The sequence below is a fragment of the Anolis carolinensis genome, chromosome 4, assembly GCF_035594765.1.
Source record: "Anolis carolinensis isolate JA03-04 chromosome 4, rAnoCar3.1.pri, whole genome shotgun sequence".
Taxonomy (NCBI): domain Eukaryota; kingdom Metazoa; phylum Chordata; class Lepidosauria; order Squamata; family Dactyloidae; genus Anolis; species Anolis carolinensis.
This window is the reverse complement of record NC_085844.1, coordinates 44,934,349-44,953,973: the sequence shown is the minus strand read 5'-3', so window position 1 is coordinate 44,953,973 and position 19,625 is coordinate 44,934,349.

The following is a 19,625-nucleotide window of genomic DNA, read 5'->3' as shown; positions in this document are numbered from 1 at the left end:
GAATGGGGATGTAAACAATACTGATTTTTTTTCTTACTGAGGCAAGATATCTTGACACATCAAACACTTGATTGAAAAAAATGGGACCAATGTACAAAGAGGATCAATGCACATTGGAGACCAAGGCACTTTGCCTCAGCACAAATGCACAACAGCCATTTTTGCCATTGCCCTCATAGGCATCTTTGCGACTCACTAACAGGGTTTCTTAGTTCCTCTGCTAATTAGATAAATATATGCAAAATCACATTTCAAAAATATTTATATTCCATTCTAAATCCTACTCACAGGATGATTCAAATCAATTTAAGCATTGAATTAAGAATTAAAAATAATAAAATAAGTTATAACGACTAAAAGGATATTAAACAGATGAAAAGCTTGTAAAATGATGTGAATGTACAAACATTTTGCTAAACGGCATTCATTACACCAGTGGTTCCCAACCTTTTTTGACTATGGACCACTTGACCAGGGACCACTTTGACTAGGGACCACTCTCCAAACGTTAGTACCAAAAAGGTTACTAATAATAATAAATTTAATAATAATAATAATAATAATAATAATCAGTTTTGGTCAACTTTAGATTCGGTTTGGTTATCTGGGGTGCTGATTCAGAAAATTGCATTAGATAGACCACATCAGCTCTAGTTTCTAATACAGTAGTCACCATCTGCTCGCCCACAGAAAACCATATTTATTAATCTAGAGCTAATGTGGTCAATCCAATGCAATTTTCTGAATCAGTACCCCAAATAACCGTAGGAACAGACCTAGAAACGAAGACATCAAGGCGTCCCCGCTTCCTGGTGCCACATGGAACGGCTCCACTCAGGGGGAGGGAGGAGAAGGAGAAGCAGCAGTCAGGAGGCTTGTTGTTGTGCCTTTTGTGGGTAGTCAGCCTTTCCCCACCCAACATCCCCGTTGCCTCCGCATTATAAGATGGTTTCTCAAGACCAGACACTCTCGTTGTAATGGTGAAGCCATGGAACATATTTTAGTTCTTGGGGACCACAGGTGGTCCATGGACCACAGGTTGGGAACCACTGCACTACACAGATCATCCTGAAAATGAAAGACAGAAAACAGTGTTGCCAAGTGCTCACCTCAGCAATGTGGCTGGGCCTTGGACTGAGTAATAACAAATAGCAGGACAGGTTCCATTTTCCTAATCCCAACTTAATTATTCAAAAGTTCCTTCAAGTCAACTGACTAATTACATTTTTAAAGCAAGGGTTTAAATGTTCACATTTGCAATATTTATTCCTTCTAGTATTGTGTCAGCTTGGTGTGTCACATATAACAATTAATTCACAGGACACATCAATAGGAGTCGACATAGGTACACTACACTAAATAAAGCTTGCAATGTTTAGGAACTGGAATATAACAATAATCTTAACCGTAGCCATCAGACAGAACTGCAGATAAGACTGCACTATTAGTTATAAAAGTCACCATTCAGGTCTTGGAATAAAAATAGTCTGATATCAAGACATCAAACTAAAGAAGGTCACAGACATTGTGTTTTCTCTTTTACTTCGCCAAAGAAAATAAGCTTGTCCTTTTCAATCATCTTCTTATATCAACAGTGTTTCTTCCTTTCCTGTGTATGAAATCTCCATGACATTTTATTTAAATCCACTAGGCATAGTGCTTAAAACAGAATTTGGAGAAGTGGCCATGCTGTCTGCGATTATAGAAACTAATCCAAAACAACTCCCATGAAAGAACCACTAGTGATGAACACTAGCAGAGTACTGCCAATTATAGACTATTTGGGTAATTTATTAGATTTAGATCCATCCTTGTTCTGATCTTTCTGTATTTTCAGCTTTGTCCCAGTATACAGTAGGCTATCCTATTTTCCACTTAAAATGAGCATTGACTACATGTCGAGTTAATAGATTTAGAAGGAAAAGTTTTGGCAGACTAAATAATAATGATGGAAGGTTCTACTTTGGACATCTCTCTAAATCAGATGTATCCCCCAAAATCCTATGCATGCATGTGAAGTATTAGAACCCATGTTCTGTCATAGCATTATTCAGAATAATTTAGAATAAATTTAAACTGATTGCGCATAGAAAAGGGCAACTAGAACTCTTAGCTAGAGAGCCAAACTAAAAGCCTCAGGATTCCATAGAATGGAACCATGGGAATTAATGTGGAATAATAGTGATATAAGTGTGTACAAGACTGTAACAATGAAGGTGGGGGAAGAAACAAGCAGAATGTGGAGGGCACAAGAGGACAGAAAACTATATCAGAGTAAAACATAGGCGGTGCCTCAGTCTTTTCAGATTAGCATACAAAGGTTGTCTAATCTGATAGAGTCTGCCTCAATTCTAGTAAAACACAAGTAGATCTTTCATGTTTTAAATCTGTCATACCCAAAATATAGCTTCCAATAATTAGTACTGTTCACAAATACTAAAGAATCTGTGACATTGATGTGGTGGTGGTACTGGCTTTAGTCATGTGATCAGATGCCCTCTTCAGGTATTCTAAGCATGTGTACTTCTACAGGTAAAGGGCAGTTCCAAAAAACCCACTCCAAAGGGGGTTTAAGTCTGCACAGCCAGGGGGGAAAACGGGCTTTGCCCATTGGCTGTCCACATGCCATTCCGAATATTATTGGGATGGCATCTGGCCATCAAAAAAAAACCCAAAAAGCCTTTTAAATAAAAAGAAAATTTACTGGGGACATTAAGCCTCTCTTCAAACAATAGGGAACATACCAATGATGTGTAAGAAAATGGGGGGGGGGGCAAATCATTCCTGGCTCCCTCCGTCTCCTCAGGTGTCATTGGTATGTTCCAATAGACTTGAAGAAAGGCTTAGTGGGTCCTGGTAAGTTTTCTTTTACTTTTTAAGAGTTTTGGAGGGGAGGGGGGCATCTTGCACCTTCTGGGCTCCCCACAGGGCCCATAGCCCATTAGATCCATGCCTTTCTCCCCATCTGGGGGACAAACACTGGACATCACATGATGTTGTGTGACATCCAGCAGAGGCCCCACTCACGAATGGGATGAAAGCATCACCAGATGCTTCCACCCCAACACTGGAGCCTTCTCGGGTTGTGCTGCCAATGGAGCAAGCACAGGGCTTCACCACAAGGGTGACGATTTCCCCATGTGAAAGGGAAAGTACCATGGAGAGGGAGCTGTGCACAGGGTGACAGATTTGCCCCACTGCTTCCTCTTTTCCCACTGAAGCCTGGACAAATGGGATTCTTCACCTGGGCTTTCTGATGAGGTCCATAGTGGAGAAAAGAGGTTCTCGATCTCAGACTGGTGTCCTTGAGACATGGAAGCAGATTACAATGGTGGCATAGGGAGAAATTGCAAAGCAATCATGTTGTTCCCATTCTCCCTGCATGTACAAGAGCCTGTTCATATTATGGAATTATAATGCTCTTATTCCTCTTTAGCTGCCATGGTTCCCATGGAATTCTGGGGTTTGTAGTTTAGGGAAAGGTAGTTAGAATTCTCCTCCAGAACAATCCTTTTCATTACCAAATTACAAATTTAGGATTCCTTAGCATAGAACCATGGCAATTAAAGTAGAATAATAGTGCTAAAATTGTATAGTGTGAATGTACTCCAGGTTACATAGACGTAGAATGTCAAAAGAGTGGATCAAATCAAAAGCCATTTAATTCTTTACTATGTTCTGCCTTTATTCATATGAGCAAATTATCAGAAAGTTATCACTTACCTGTATCCACCCTGTGTCTTGGAGAAAACAAATAAAAACTACATTGCATGTAATTTTAATAAATAAAAATGTTTGAAGTAATGGGAAGAAATAATGTGATGAGATGGAAACATTAATCTGAGGGAGAAGAAACTATGGGTTGTAATTTGCCTCAGGCAGGACAATGCCTGGAGCTGGCCCAGGGTTTAAAGTAGCATTAGCATTAGACAGCTACTTGTAGCTGTACTCACATCAGATCTTTCCATTATTTTAGCCTTTGGCTCTTGTAGTGCAGAACTGTCATATCTTTTGAAATGTGTTTACAGCACAGGAAGTACATTCTGTTGTTTTTACAGCACTTTCAATAATTATTCCGATAACTGACTTTTTTGGTTGGTTTGTTTCCTAGAACAAATACAAGCAGAGGGACATCTAACATTTGATAGAAGAACATCTTATCATACAATCAAAATAATGATCATAGCTGGAAAATAAATTCTAACAACTTGCAGTAGCACATATTTGTTCCAAAATGGGATCATTACATGCTTTATTTTGCAAGTGAAAGCTAGTCACTAAACTATCAATAAAAATGCACTTGTTTGCACTCTTCTTTTCTTTCTTGGGGAAAGTGTTTACCCTTATCATGCCATTCTAAGACATTAGTCTGAGATGCGATAATGAAAAATTTAATAGCAAATATGTCTTGTTTGTGTATGTGTGTATATAGTTGTATAGAATCTCACCACATGCCTAAATATTCATTTCACATTTTGGTGTATATGTACCTTCAAGTTGCCTGTTAACATATGGTGAGCCATGAATTTCATAGGGATGGAATCTTCAAAGGTTTCATGTGGCTGAATGTCAAATCCATTTTGAATAAAATTTAAAATGTTTTGGAGGGGGGGGTCATTGATATTCACAAGTAATTTGCAAATGAGGACTTCACAGTTCCAAACAGTTTCTGGCTAACCATCCCTAGTAAGTTACTAAAGGAGTAAATAATACATGTATAAATCTATTGAGCTTTCCCTTCCAGCAGTTCACACACCAAACAAAAGAGCTACTTCATTCTGGAAACGGCAATGCAATATCACAAGCCAACAGACAGTTCAATTCTTTAGGTGAAGAAGGCTATATTACAGTTCTTAAACTTTATCTGAATTGAAAATGCTTTAAGTGAAAGCAAGGTATTTGCCAGGTGGGGATGGGAGGATGTAATGGGTATATTGTTTTGACACATTTGTTTGCCTGTTACAAAAGGCATTCATAATTTCCCATTTGACGTGATCTCGGCATCCAGTAAAAAGCTGAGGATTTTTCATCCCTCTGACAGGACTCCATTAATAAAACAACAATCTTTTGTGTGTAGTAATCTTTAATCTTATTTTGTCACACACTTCTCAGTAGCATTTCCACTCGTTTTACAGTATAATTTATAGCACTGAAACAACTCCCTGCCCTGAAAAAGGTCAGTCTGTCAAGGTTTGCTTGTCTTTGAGAGAAAGTAATAGAGCATTATTTATGAAGCAAAAAATACGCTTCAATACTTTAATCAATCAGAAAGATCCTTGCATTATTGTATCTTTTTCACACACACACAAATGCACAAGCAAAGGATACATCAACCTTGCTTTCTCTTTTATGTTGCAAAAGGCCTTTACCTTTTATGTCTCCTTCACCTTTTGTTTTTGCTGCAATATGAAAAATAGAAAGCTGATCATGTTTGATATATGGGAGCAATTTGTAAATTATGTGTGCAGAGCTGAGCTTTTTTTTTTTTAACAGACTTTGGACAGATTAACTAGACCTATCCAGAAGGCTCATCATATTAAATTCATCTTTGGGGGGAGTGAATGCGGCTTGTGTGTGTGTGTGTTTTACAAGAGCAGTGTATCCAAAACAATGGCAGAAATTTCACAAAAGGCATGGCAATAATTACCCAGTTGCTTGCAAAATGCAGAAACATTTGTCATATATGAATGCATGTGTTTTGACTTAAGACATCTTCATCATGAACATGAATTGGAAATTTCCATGTGGGGAAAACAAATTGCTAGTCCATTACCAGAAACAGTAACACTTTTTAAAATCTCTAATAACGATTTAATTTAGATTTGGTGAAACAGCATTTTGAGGATGAGCAGCATTACTTGAGTATTTTGTTGGCACAAGACTTTAGTAGTATAAGATAGTTCCTTAAAGGATTGAACTCTAGGTAACTTCCTTAAGAGTAAACCTAATTAAATAGCTCAGTAAATATCTAACAATTGTATTCCTGGCATGTTTGAAATCTCAGCCATCATCTTGAATGGAAACTATGTCAAACTTGTTGCATGGGTTGATCCTCAAAATATGTTCTCAAAAGCTAAAGCCTTTCATGCTGAACTAGAATTGTTGAACTATATGGTAAGATGTCTTATTTTCCAGATTCAACAGCTGTATTCAAATTTGGGTGAAGCTGGAATAAAGAACCAAGATAAATTGATTTGGGCAGGTTCAGCGTTCCAGTCAAAGTGGGACTCTTCCAAAGCAAACTGAATGCAGATCCAAAAATCTTTGAAAATTCACCTGAAATACAGTTTGTCTTCAAAAACTAAAATATTTTTACCCAAACTTTATGTACAAGAGAGAACAGGGTGTCATATTTAACATTCAATCAAATTTAACTGTTTTATGATGTTTTCCAAACACAATTTTCAGAAGAGATATGCTGAATTTATATACTAATTAATGGATCCAATATTCAGTGCTGGGGGCTTGGCTCTCTTTGGTTTATTCTTTGTCCTCCCACTGATCTGTGTCATATCTAGACTCCAGTAATATTTCAGAAATTGGCTTTCACCAATTTCCACTGAGCTCTTTGTAGTCATTATTCGGAAGTTATAGTCAAAGTATTAAAGTTACATAGTTAAGTAACTATTTGGATCATTTTCTTTTATTGGTAGCATTCCTTTTTTGTTCATTTGATCACTACTGAATTTGGATTCTGAAAATATGCATTGTTTCTTGGCAGCAGTTGACTTATGTTCCATTATAGCACAGTTGTGTTCCAGTATAACACAAACAGAGAGCCATGGAAAAGTAACATTTCATTATGAGAAATAGTGGGTTGAAATTGATCTGGAGAGTGAAAATGAAAAGTCCTCAATAATGCTAAGGGTTCCCTGGGAATACTTCAGGATAGGGAAAATGTCATGTAGATCTCCAAAAATAAGGTCATTTTCTACAGGAGCAAATCTTGGGATTTTTCAGACATTTTTTTTCTTATCTAGTCAGGCTTTAAGGATGTGGCATATATTGGGCATATATGCTTCAAACCCACTTTTACAACCCTAAATGCCTCTGTCTCCAAACCTTTTGAGCCCTGTGTTATTGGGGTTGATAATTTACCCCAAACAGTCAAAACCTCATTGACACCATATACTTAGATGATAGGGTGGCTTCCCATGTCACCTAGAGCACCCAGCAGACACACAACAAAATGATGTTTAGGCCAAACCTGTGTGGCCGAGCTGGGTTCAAAAATTGTCTCCTTAGAAGATGTCCACCCCAATATAAATACTGCTAAATGTAAATGGAGTTTATGTGATACCTACCTGTTCAGGTAGCGTAGTGTTATCTTTTCTAAAAATTAGTACAGTACTTGCCAGTTTTAACTTGCGCTGATAAAATAGAAAGTGTAACCATTCATCCAATGGCTATCTCACAGTAAAAATAACACCAATAGTTATTTTTGAAATATTGATAAGGCCAATTACTTTAAGACTGTTGTCACTTTGGAGACATTTTAGTTCACTCAAAGTGCATATTCAGTGTATGTGATGGAGGAGTAGATAAATCTTGAAATTACACTATATATTTATGTATAAGTCTAGAATTTTTAGCAAAAAAATCAGCCCAAAAGACTAGCTCAGCTTATCCATGGATCAATGTAAATATTGTACCTTAATTGTGTTGCCCTTGGCTATTGGCTAGGCTTTCATTGTGTGATGTTGTGATTTTATAGTTCTGATGTATTAATTTGTTGAAATTGGAATGTATTTTATGTTGTTGTATTTTATTGTACATTGCTGGGCCTAGTCCCCATGTAAACCACCCCGAGCTCCCTCAGGGAGATGGGGTGGGATACAAGAATAAAGTTATTATTGTTAAGTTATTATTAATGCTTATCAAAAAAGAATGATAAAAGGTGAGAGCTTAGTTCATCTCTGGAAAACTAAACAAGCATCAACCCCTCTATCTCTCAACTGCAACACCATGTCTGGACCCCTCAAACTTTCCCCTCTTTGTGGACTGACCCTCAATTTATCCACTGGTCATATCAAAATCCGCCAACAAACATGTTCTCAGTTTATACATGAGGTCAACTTATACGTGAGTATATTTAATAAAACAAAATTAACTAGAGTTCGTTGTTTGGACAAGATGTTAACTGTGGTAACTTGGGAATGGAAATTAAAATTTCATATTCATACTGGGAAGTAAAAGAGGAACTCTCAGGCAATTACCATGTTTCCCTTTTTGCTAATTCAGCTGTAGCAATCATGAGCCCTCCAGTTGTTGCTGGAACACAAGTCTAAGCAGACTTAGTGTAATCCATGGTGAGGATTGTTGGGAGTTGCAATCCAACAACTTTTAGAGAGCTGCATGATTCTCACTGACAGCCAAACTGTGTTTATTTTTAAATGACAGAATATACTGAACCTGAGCCTGTGGCACAGGCTGGAGAGCAGCTGCAATGAATCACTGCAATGAATCATTCTGACCAGGAGGTCATGAGTTCGAGGCCCGCTCAGAGCCTATGTTTGTCCTGTCTTTGTTCTATGTTAAAAGGCATTGAATGTTTGCCTATATGTGTAATGTGATCCGCCCTGAGTCCCCTTCGGGGTGAGAAGGGCGGAATATAAATGCTGTAAATAAATAAATAAAATAAATAATGAAATGGCTACTTATTTTTAAATGAGTACCATTTCTAAACCAGGATGATGCTTGCTGTTATATGCACTTGCAGAAAAAGAAAAAATGGAATTTCTGTCCAAGAGTATGATGTAAGACAAAACTAAAGTTCCCTACATTTCTTGAATAATTTACAGACCTAGATGTACTATCCATTACATTTTTGGTGTATTTGATAAGGAAAGGAAGACTGGCAGTAAGAGATGATTGTTGCTGTTCAGTTGGGGGAGGGCATTGGGGGGGGGTGCCTAGCATAAAGTTTATGTAAACTGACTGTCATCAGATGTATTTGAAGAACGGAAGGCATATTTAGAGTGCTTGTACATTTCAAACCAACAGTCATCTCCTGCTGGTTAGACCCATTTATTTTCTGATTGGCTTTCTTCTTTCTATAGTCCCTGTAAACCAGGGAAGCCTTTTGATCTCCAGATGTTTTGGATGTCAGTTCTCATCAGTTGCATCTAATGTTGCCAGTGTTAATGTATAATGTGAGATGAAGTCCAAAACATCTGATCAGCCAAAAATCCCCTACTCTTAATATAAATATTTAATAGTTTCAGCCATTTCTAGAGAGACATGAAGAAATTCAACTTCTTCTTTAGAATTTCTCCTTGTCTGTTTTTCCTTCTAGATACTGTAAGGACTAGAACCAAAAATCTCTGCATCTGAGGCATCCCAGAGTTTCATATGATATGTCACATTGATCTTTAGACTAAAGTCTTCAAAGGGTTTGAACAAGGACCATTGACTTACTGATTTGTTTCTCTCATTCCACCCAGCAAACCAGAGCAAGAATCCAGAAGTTTCTTCAAGATAGTTTCTCTTACAAGTTGGGAATATAGCAAACCAGAGAATCAATTATTGGAATATTCAGATATCATGTTACGCAAAGAAAGATACTGTAGTTTGCGTAGCCATAGCTACTCCAAGAAAAAGTGGTCAGCTTGCATATACAAGCACACTGCTAAGGGTTGCTGATAAGGTATCTCTGAATTCTTCATTATTGTATCCCACAATCAATCCTCATTCTTTTACAACTAACTATATTTAACTCCAGGATATCAACTCTCCAGTGGATTTTTATTTGGGGAATATTTCCAGATTATTTCATTTCAATAAATCAATAATGTCTTCAGGTTGTAATTTTTCATTCCTGATTTGGATACTGGAGTTTTACTGTACCTGATCTTGTGGAACTTCACTATAGCACTCCAAATATCTTCCATTTTCATATTCTAGGCATTGAAGACATTACTAGACTTTCTACAGTATTCTGTATGCTCCTTTTCCCCATTTACCAATTTTGAATGTACCCAGGTTCCAAATGCTAAGCTATCCATAATCCTACTGGTCTCAGGAAGTAACTGGTCAGAAGATGCAAGACCAGCAGTTACTTTCTGGGTTCTTTCCAATTATATCACAGCACCAAAAAGAATCCCAACATGGGCTTATAAAAGTAACTTTTGTACAATACTCATTACACATTTGCATCACATACTAACAGTGAGTTTTTTGCCTTAACTTTTTAGGATGAACCAAGAACTGGCAAATGAAAAATGTTTCAATTCCAAAAATGAGTTTTACATTCTCCTGATGTTAAATTGGAAAGCATGTAGACTAGAACATAGGATTGAGCCAAATTGTAGGGGAAGAATAACAACACAGAATGGAGGACACTCTTCATATTCACAAAAATAAAGCCAAACAAACCTTTGCTAATCAAAAGCATCACACAAGTTTGTTGGAGCATGTTCCTTGGGTTGCTACTAGGAGAATTTATATAATTTCTTCATGTCGAAGTTGATTTTGTTTACTCTATTGCACATGAAATAGTAATTTCGTCTGTAGATTTTAAATCACTGTGCCAAGAAGCTGCAAAAAGAAGGAAGAAGAAGAAGAAAACACCTCTTCTTAGTGATGAAGGTGATCTAACAAGTCAGGAACTGTTGGCTTATATAGTTTCTAGTCCTTGCTACAATCATTGTTTCAAGAAAAGATTCATATTCTGCATCATTTTCTGTTACCTTTATGCTTTTCCTTTCAAGAATGAGAAATGAAAATTTTAATGCCTCATATATTTTGTGAATTACTGTGGCGCGTATGCTGTACTGCTTTGATCTTTCCTATATTCTACAGTTTGATTGGATTGTGATGTGAATAGAAAACAGCAGAAAACAAATCAGTTTTTGAAAGAAGGATTGTAGCAATGGTGCTGGCCTCCCAAGAGAAATTTGTACTTTTGAGAGGGATGTGGCTAGCTACAGTGCTTACTCCCATGAGCTTCCTGAAATGCCCAGAAAAAGACTGGCGCCTGCAGGGATGTCAAGGTGACATGCCTCCATCTTTGCTCTCCACAGAATTTCAGCCATTCACTACCTGTAGCCTGTTGCCTACATTTAGCGATATTTTATGTATGTATGTACATGTCGACGTTTCTCTGTAACTTCTCATTTTAAAAATCCTGAAGTGATTTACAATATTGTGATGCTAAAAACAAAATCAAACACACACACCCTGAAGAAATATCAGATACAATAGAATAATGAGATACAATTTTAAATAAATCCCAGAGCACAGATTAACTGAAATGGAAATGCAACTGGTATGACACTCTAACTCGGCTGGCTTTTAATGGTTGTTATTTAATACAATTGCTTATTTTAATTTAGTGTATAATGTTAAGTATTGTTCTTTGTTTAAATTTTTATGTTTTTTGTTTTATATAGGCATTGAATGTTTGCCTGTGGTGTTAGAAACCGCCCTGAGTCCCCACGGGGAGATAGGACGGGATACAAATAAAGTTTGATATATTATTATTTATTATTATAAATCCTTTGCCTTATTAAGCTATACATTTCATGCAGCCATGACATTTTAAAGAGGTATTGTACTTCTATATGTTTCACTGTGATTTTGACTAGATAATCCCCCGGACAATTTTGCCCCAACTAGGACATAAAATCTCATCCTTGCACTTTACTACTATTCTCTACGCAAAGATATATCCATCAGCCCTATCCTCAAAATAGTGCTGCCCACCCGTGCCTGGGAACTGATTGTTATTTCAGGTTCATTGGTTGGCCCGATGGTTGCTTTTATATTTTGTTATAATGTTGTCGTTTTATTCTGTTTTATGCTATTGTCTATATACTTAGTATGTGTATATTTTAACTATGTTGATTGGGCTTGTCCCCATGTACGTCGCCCCGAATCCCTTTGGGGAGATGGAGGCAGGTTACAAAAATAAAGTTGTTGTTGTTGTTGTTGTTGTTATTATTATTATTATTATTATTATTATTATTATTATTATTATTGTGTGATGTGAGAATGTAGAGCCTTGACAGAGGCCCCTTCTATACAGCTGTATATAATCCATGTTATCTGCTTTGAACTGGATTATATTGCAGTATAGACTAAGACAGCCCAGTTCAAATCAGATAATGTGGATTTTCTGATTTGGTAACCTGGATTATCTGGCAGTGTAGAAGGGGCCTAAAAGACCAAGCTGTTAGTCACTATTTTCTCGTCTGATCTCATTTTTACCATTTTCATGTGCTCTTAGACAAGCCACTCTCTCAGTCTCAGCTGGCAATATGGCAATAATATCAGCCAAACTTGCAAGATTACTGCCAAGAAGACAAAGAATGTGAATCATGTTGAACTGTTTATGCTAATGATGAATAGGAAGTACTCATTAGATTTCAGTAGATTGGCAACAATTTCTATAATTTTTTGTAATATCCTTAAAATAATGACATTTTACTATCCAAAATTATGCAGATGAAATTGAGAAAGAATCAGAGAAGTAGTAGTGGGTAAAACTATGACCTCTATTCACTTCTGCTATGCAAAACAAATTCCTGTTCTTAGTACTGTATTCTTGAATCATGAATGCACTATACATATTTTTGAGCCAAGCTGTATTCTGGGAAAATTGTACACCAAACCAAGGATCTGAACAGATTTCACACAAAAAAATTGTAATCAACCTCACCACAAGGGTCTGTTTGCCCACATACCAATATATAGACTACACCATCACTTTGATTTCCATGTGTAAATTAACTATCATAGATTACCAAGAAAACCAGGTCATTTCATTTTCACAACTCAGATAGAATAATTTTTGATACAGACCATTGATTCAGCGAAAAGTTGAGATAGTCAACATACTTTTGTGAATTAGCCTTAAGTTAATACTGGGTTATGCCCAACATTGGTGGTGCTGTTTGTTAAACAGATTGGCTCATGAGACATTTATTGTCTGCTAGGCTAGTGCTCAAGTTTCCCAGCAAACTGACATTCCTAGGCACCTGTGTGTATTGTTAATAAACTGGTTCCCCTTTCATCTGGTTGCAAGAACTGAGAAAGGAATGTGAATGTTCAAGGAATGAATTTCACTTCAAGTATGCTGTCAGTTTTCTCTTCATCCTGCAGATTTTGCTGCGGCTATAGTGTCAAACTTTTCTGGCTTTGTTTGGGGTTGTTTTTGGTTTTGTTTTGTTTTTTGCTTGGTTTTTCCTGTGTTTTCCCCAGCAAACATTTCAAAATCATTTAGTTTGTTTTCTATTGACTGACGTGACAGTCAATAGAAATACCAACTAAGCTAAACATGATGAAAGTCTTTTGTATTGTTGCCTTGCTTTACTAGATCTTTTGCAATTTTTCAAATAAAGATATATTCAAGTAGTAAATTTTCTTTCATTGTAATTAAAGAAGCTTAATTAACCCAGATAGAGTTCATGTTGGAGTCTACCAGCAAGGTTTTTAAAAAACATAATCCTGTACAACCTGATTTTCTAACAGTTATATATTTAGAACTTGGAAAGACACTTGTGATTTTGTATAGAAAATCAAACAGAGCAACTTTGATTAAAATATTTCCCCTATACAGAATGGTGGACCCTGCTTGTCAGCACATCTCTAGTTTTTCCTTCATCTAATAAGCTAGCTAGGCCAGCATTGCAAAGGGACATTATAATATTAACAATGCTACTGGAAAGCTCTCTGCTTTAGAATGAATTAACTTTCACTGCAGTGCAGAAAAACACCAAGTAAAATTGGCTCAGCTCTGAATAGTAAGTTTAACCCCTTCAAAGCAACACTATGATATCTGTGAACAATTTTCATTAAAGCCACAACTGAAACCTATGAAAACCATGGACTCAATGCAAAATGTCCCCCTTTGGACCAACTTGGCTAAATGACATTTGGGGAAAGTGTAGGAAGAATCAGGCTAACAGTTGAAAAGGATATGTTTAAAATGTGTGCTTAAAACCCAATTCCACATAAAAATGCACACCTTTGCATGATTACATATCCCTACAGTCATGCAAAACACATGAATTCCTTCCCATCCCCCTGTGTGGACTGCTCCAGTGCACATGCACATTTTAAATGCCCAAAACAGCTGATTGGGCTGTCAAAAAATGGAGCCATGGACACACAAGTGGCTCAATCTAAGCACAGTTGGAAAGCAATTAGAACTCTCTGCAACCATTCCTTTCCTCTAATATTTATAATTATTAAACTGAGGTTGAATTTAGAATTGGGTGAAGAGAGAGATAAGAAATCTGCTTGTGTGCACATAGGATCTCCACATAAGCACATATGACATCCAGCGCATCTGTGATGTCCCATGGGCCTTGGAGTTCTGGTCCCAGCGCCAACGTGGTTGATGATGACGAAAACATGGGGTTTTTGCCGTCTCAGCAAGAGACGGAATTTTTCCAGATGCCTGTTGTTGATGATTCTACCCAAGAGCCCATTAAAAAAGACCTTGAGCAGGCCTTTCCTACTGCGTCCCCCCCTTTTGCTAGGAAACAGGCCTGTGCTGCGAGTCGGGGAGAAAAAGAGCAGTTTCGGAGAAGCTTGAGATTAGCAGCTAAACAAGACGTTAATTAGCTATGTTCCCCTGGGAAATTCTAGGGAGGAACGCATCTGGAGAGAGATGTGTTTCGCTTCTCTTTCCCTTGGGAAAGGAAGCTCTGGACACCTGCTTTGCAGGAAGATGAGACTTAGTTAAAAGTGCCCGACGCGGAGGATTCCGTGCGGAGTCAACAGATCAGCTTCAGGAGTGATTTCGTGTTTCCAGCCAAGTGTAGACTTCGTAAAGTCTGCAACTCCAGTTCCCTTGCCTTGCCTTGTCTAGCCAAGTATTCAAGAACTATCTTGCCGTGTTTCCAGCTTTGGACCTTGTTTCTAGTATCAAGCCTTGTTCCCAGTTCTTGCCGTGGATTTACTTTGAACTTTGGAAAGATCTTTGGACGCTTCCCCACTCTATTGCTTGTAACTAGAGTGTGTTTCAGTTTGGAATTATAACTTTGGACTCTAATATAAAATATTGGACAATATAATTTTGGACTATATTTGACCTTCCCTGAAAGGTCTTTTACTGGACTACATTTCCTACTTGTTTTTATTATTTTTATATATTTCCTTAATAAAGATATTAGATAGTTTTTGGCCTGCGTGTGTCGGTTCTTAGTGCTCCGTTGCCTTGGGTGTGACTGTATCTTGGAGAGATTTTTTTAAAAACTTTTGCTGGATGTCCACTGTCCCTCCCTCCATCTTGAGGACTTGTAAAATCTGCTTCAAAGGAAGTTGTGAGGAACATGTGAGAGCATTTCCTAGGACTGACAGTGTGTGTGAACTTGCTGTCAGGTTGCGGGATGTTTTGCCCTACATTTTAAACCCACATTTTGATGGTGTCTGGAAACGCCCTAGGACTTTCTATCACATTGAGTTTTTTGTATCAGAGATTTTTGAAAACCCCAAAGAGCTGAACATTTACATAAATCCAGGGATTTTTTTCAAGTGATTTTTCATGATCCAGAGTCTATTCTGCCTTTCTCTTAAATCCAGTACCAATGTTTCTTCATATATTCTTGGAGTTCTTCTCCTGACCATGGTCATTCTGGCTGAGACTAATGAGAGGCAGAGCCCCACATTATCTAAAGGGCCCCAACACTTTTTGAAATCCTTTCCTTTTGAAATATTCTTTTGAAATAGAATGACCAACCTCACATATAAGGGTCTACAGTTTGGTAAACCATTGAAAGGCTTTTAAACTAGACATGGATTTCAAGGTTATTAGTCCCTAGTTAGATACAATGTTAAAACCACTGTGTAATGAATAATACTTATTCGGGAATTTTCTGTACAACCATAAGCTACTGTACAATTGATCGCAAACTCTGTTGGGAAAAACAAGATAAACTAAATTGTGAGCTTTCCAACTCATCCACATATTTATTCTGTTTAATATCAGAAAGAAATAAAACCAGAAACTTAGAGCTAGTCATTGGTTCTCTTAACAGGACTATAAGAGCATTGTCTGGTTTGATGGTGTTCAATGACAATTAGATTGTGGTTTTGGTGTCTTGCCCCAATACACCATGCTTTGTGTAATCCCACTCAAAAACTGAAAAATGCTAAGTTCTGACCAAAGCACATATTTCCCACTCACAGCTATAGCAATGAAGCAAGCAATGGAAGTCACAGCACTGACATGGAGAGGAACAAGGGAAAAAGAAACAATGGAGGCAATAGTTTCTCATCCCCCTGAAGTTTGCAAGAAGAGGAAAATGATTGTGTCAGTTCATTAAGCTTCAGAAGAACATTTTTGCTGCCAGCTACCTACATCCAATTCTGCCCCATCAGCAAGGAGCACAAGTTGCCACAAAACCCAATACAAACTGTGAAATAGCTGGATTTAAAAAAAATCCTCTGACTAGAAATACCGTGGAGGTGGTGATACTGGAAAGTATCAACAAATAGTTTAAGGCCCCTTCTACACTGCTATGTAATCCAGAATATCAAAGCAGATAATCCACATTATCTGCTTTGAACTGGATTATATGAGTCTACACTGCCATATAATTGAGTTTGAAACAGATAATCTGCATTTTATATGGCAGTGTAGGAAGGGCCTAGGATAAGAGAAATGATATTTGCTTGCCTAAAATAAAGCCAAGAACTATATCTTCAAATACCAAATCTCCAGCCACATTTGCCCTGTATGGAGGATCCTTAAGAAAGGTATAGTTTTAGAGTTTATTAGGATAATTGCATACTTTACTTCTCAGTTTGCTTCTGATCATTTTTCTGAATAAATAAATATCCAAGCTGAACTGCCTTCTAATATTTCACTCCATAAGTCATAAAATCAGGAAAATGCCCAGCATGTTTTTCTTAACTTTTTAAAATGCAATATGTTACCTTACCTCTTTTAGGGTACAGTACAAGTGGGGCAATTTTCCAGTTGTTCCCCTTCTCCCAGTACAATTCTTTTAAGCCCAAGAAACCACACAGTAAACTGTAAGTCACCTCTAGTTTTCAAATATATGTCCTGCCAAATAAAAAAGGGGAAAAAATGAAAGGTAACAAGTCACCAGGGCCAGGTGGCAATCATCTAAGAACTCTCAAAGAACTCTGATGTGAAAAAGGATAAAATGTGAAGCTATTGATCTTTTAAGGAAAATATATAATTAATCTCCAAAATCAGCCAGTGGGAGTTCAAAGCTCATATGTCACTTCAGAATTTGATTCCAAGATGAATCACTGAAGATTTCAAATAGCACTGCTGAATGGGACAATTCTGAAAATCTGTTCACTTATATGGTTAATCACCATTTCAAAACTGAAGATCAATTGCCACGGTGGGTTCATTTGATCTTCCTTTTCACATATCAGTTTGAAGCCATGTATGCCCAGATTATGATAACACATCTAGACTGTCTAATCCTCAATTAATTCACATATCCAGGCATCACAGCTACACATAAGCTCTGAAGTTCTTCACCTTACAATCCTTTTAGGTTAGGTTAAGTTAGCATTTTAAAAAATATAGTAGGAGGGACAACAACTTTCAAAAACCTTTACACTCCTGACACAGGCTTCTTCATATTCATTTCAATTGTCAGGGCAATCTGGAAATCGTGTTCGTTGTCTATTCTTTTAAACTACCATTTTGTGGAATTTTAAAATGTACATCAAATGGTCAAGAAGAGGGAAATGCCTTCTAAAGTGCAGCTTCTAATTCAGTGTAATCACATTGAGGTCTGAATCAGTGAGGTAGCAGGGAAATTCACCATGCAGTGTGGTGAATCTGTGGGGCAGTGGAGGGAAACTCTTGCCCCATGCCTATGATTGCCCCCTGAACCCCTTACCCCATCCCACGGGGGGAAGTGTCACTGCCTGCCTTCCCTCCATTCTCCCATATGGAGGATGGGAAGTCTCCTGTGTTTCCAGGGAAGCGTCCTAGCATGCTGCCAGGACGATTAATCTATGGAGCCCTTCCAGAAGTTGCCTTACATCGTCTGATGGCGTCCCGTGGACTCCGTGGAGAAAGCTTCCTGGCTGCGTGCTAGGATGCTTCCAGGACTCCATGTGAAGAGGTGGTATGTTCTGTTATTAAATTTTATTCACTCAAGTCAATTAAAACTGGCAAAGGTAGTGTGGATAGATAAGGTGAGCCAATGTTGAGATGTCCAACCTGAATGGCTGAAATACACTTCCTTCTAATAAAACACATAGAAGCAAATTGATTCTGTTTCAGATGTGTCCCCCCCAATGCAATCAAATCAAATTATCTTTTACTCATTTTTCCACTGCCAATAATTAAAGATGAACTTTAAAATAACTTGTGAGCTGCATTAATGTTGATCTATAAATCTAATTATTACACTATGTAATAAAATTTGAAAATTTTTCAGTTCCTGATTTGAAAGTGTTACATTGCATTGGGATGGAGTTGCAGGGTTCTCCTATGCAGACGCAAGGAAATGAATAACTTTTGGTCGTGCTTGCTTCAGTAAATGCCTTACAGAGCTGTGCCTTCATTCCCTTATCTTATTTATATATTCCTCCTGATTCATAAAAGCTCGAAGAGGTTTACCAAAATCATCATGACAATAAAGGTTGGTAGAATTTTAAACAGAAAAAAATGGACTTGAGTAATTCGCCAGTAAAACAGCATAATAAACTCACTACAATCATCCTTTCAGGCCTTTTGGGTTTGAAATGTTTTATTATTCTTAGCTCTATTGTTGTTTTCTGTTGTTCCAATTCTTAAAGACCTTTTATGTCTTTTATTTTATACTTCATGGTTTTAACTTTTATTTGTAAAATGTCCTAAGAGCATCTTCATGATGGGTAGTATAGAACTGTTGTAAATACAAGATATTCAAACTTGCATTCAAATACATATGTATGATGATTCATAGATGTTTTTACCACTTGTAAATGAAAAAGTTAATTCAAAATCTAGCTCTGGCCTAGTTGGTAGTGTAGAGCAGGCCCATTGTATCAACTGGATTTACATAAGTGCTAGCTCTCACTTCAGCAATCTATTTCATGGGTCTACTCTAGATGGGATTGCCAGTGGATTCAGGTCTGTTTTTGTCTAGAATTAATGAAGCATCTGTTTTATTCCAGAACATTTGCACAAACTTAAGTAAATATCCTTTAGTGTCTAACATTGTGATGGAGGGTCTGTGATTTGTGCCCATCTTTGGTTTACAGTATAAAATATTTCTTGCTCTGGTATTATGCCCAATGTACACAGCTGGTCCACAATCCCAAAATATGCAGTAAGAATAGATCTTCCAAGAATATTTATTTGGCAATGTCCATTCATTCCTTTGTCTCACCTCCCTTAAAAATGAGAACTCTTTTCCTCCTTCCCAGGCTGGAGGCGAATGAAGAAAATGACTTTCCAGAGAATAGAGCCACTTCTATCCATTGAGGTTCTTCTTTGGATTCAGAATATTAGGTAACCTTTTTCCAAATCACATGGATCACCCTGTGAACAGAAATTGCACACCTCTACAAAATGCCATCCTCCACCTGAGGAGAGTAACAGAAACAGTGACATCATGGAATAGTTGGCATCACCCCCTTCTTGTATGTTACAGGATCAATAACAAAAAAGGCCTGAATAGGGTTCTTGTTTGCCATTT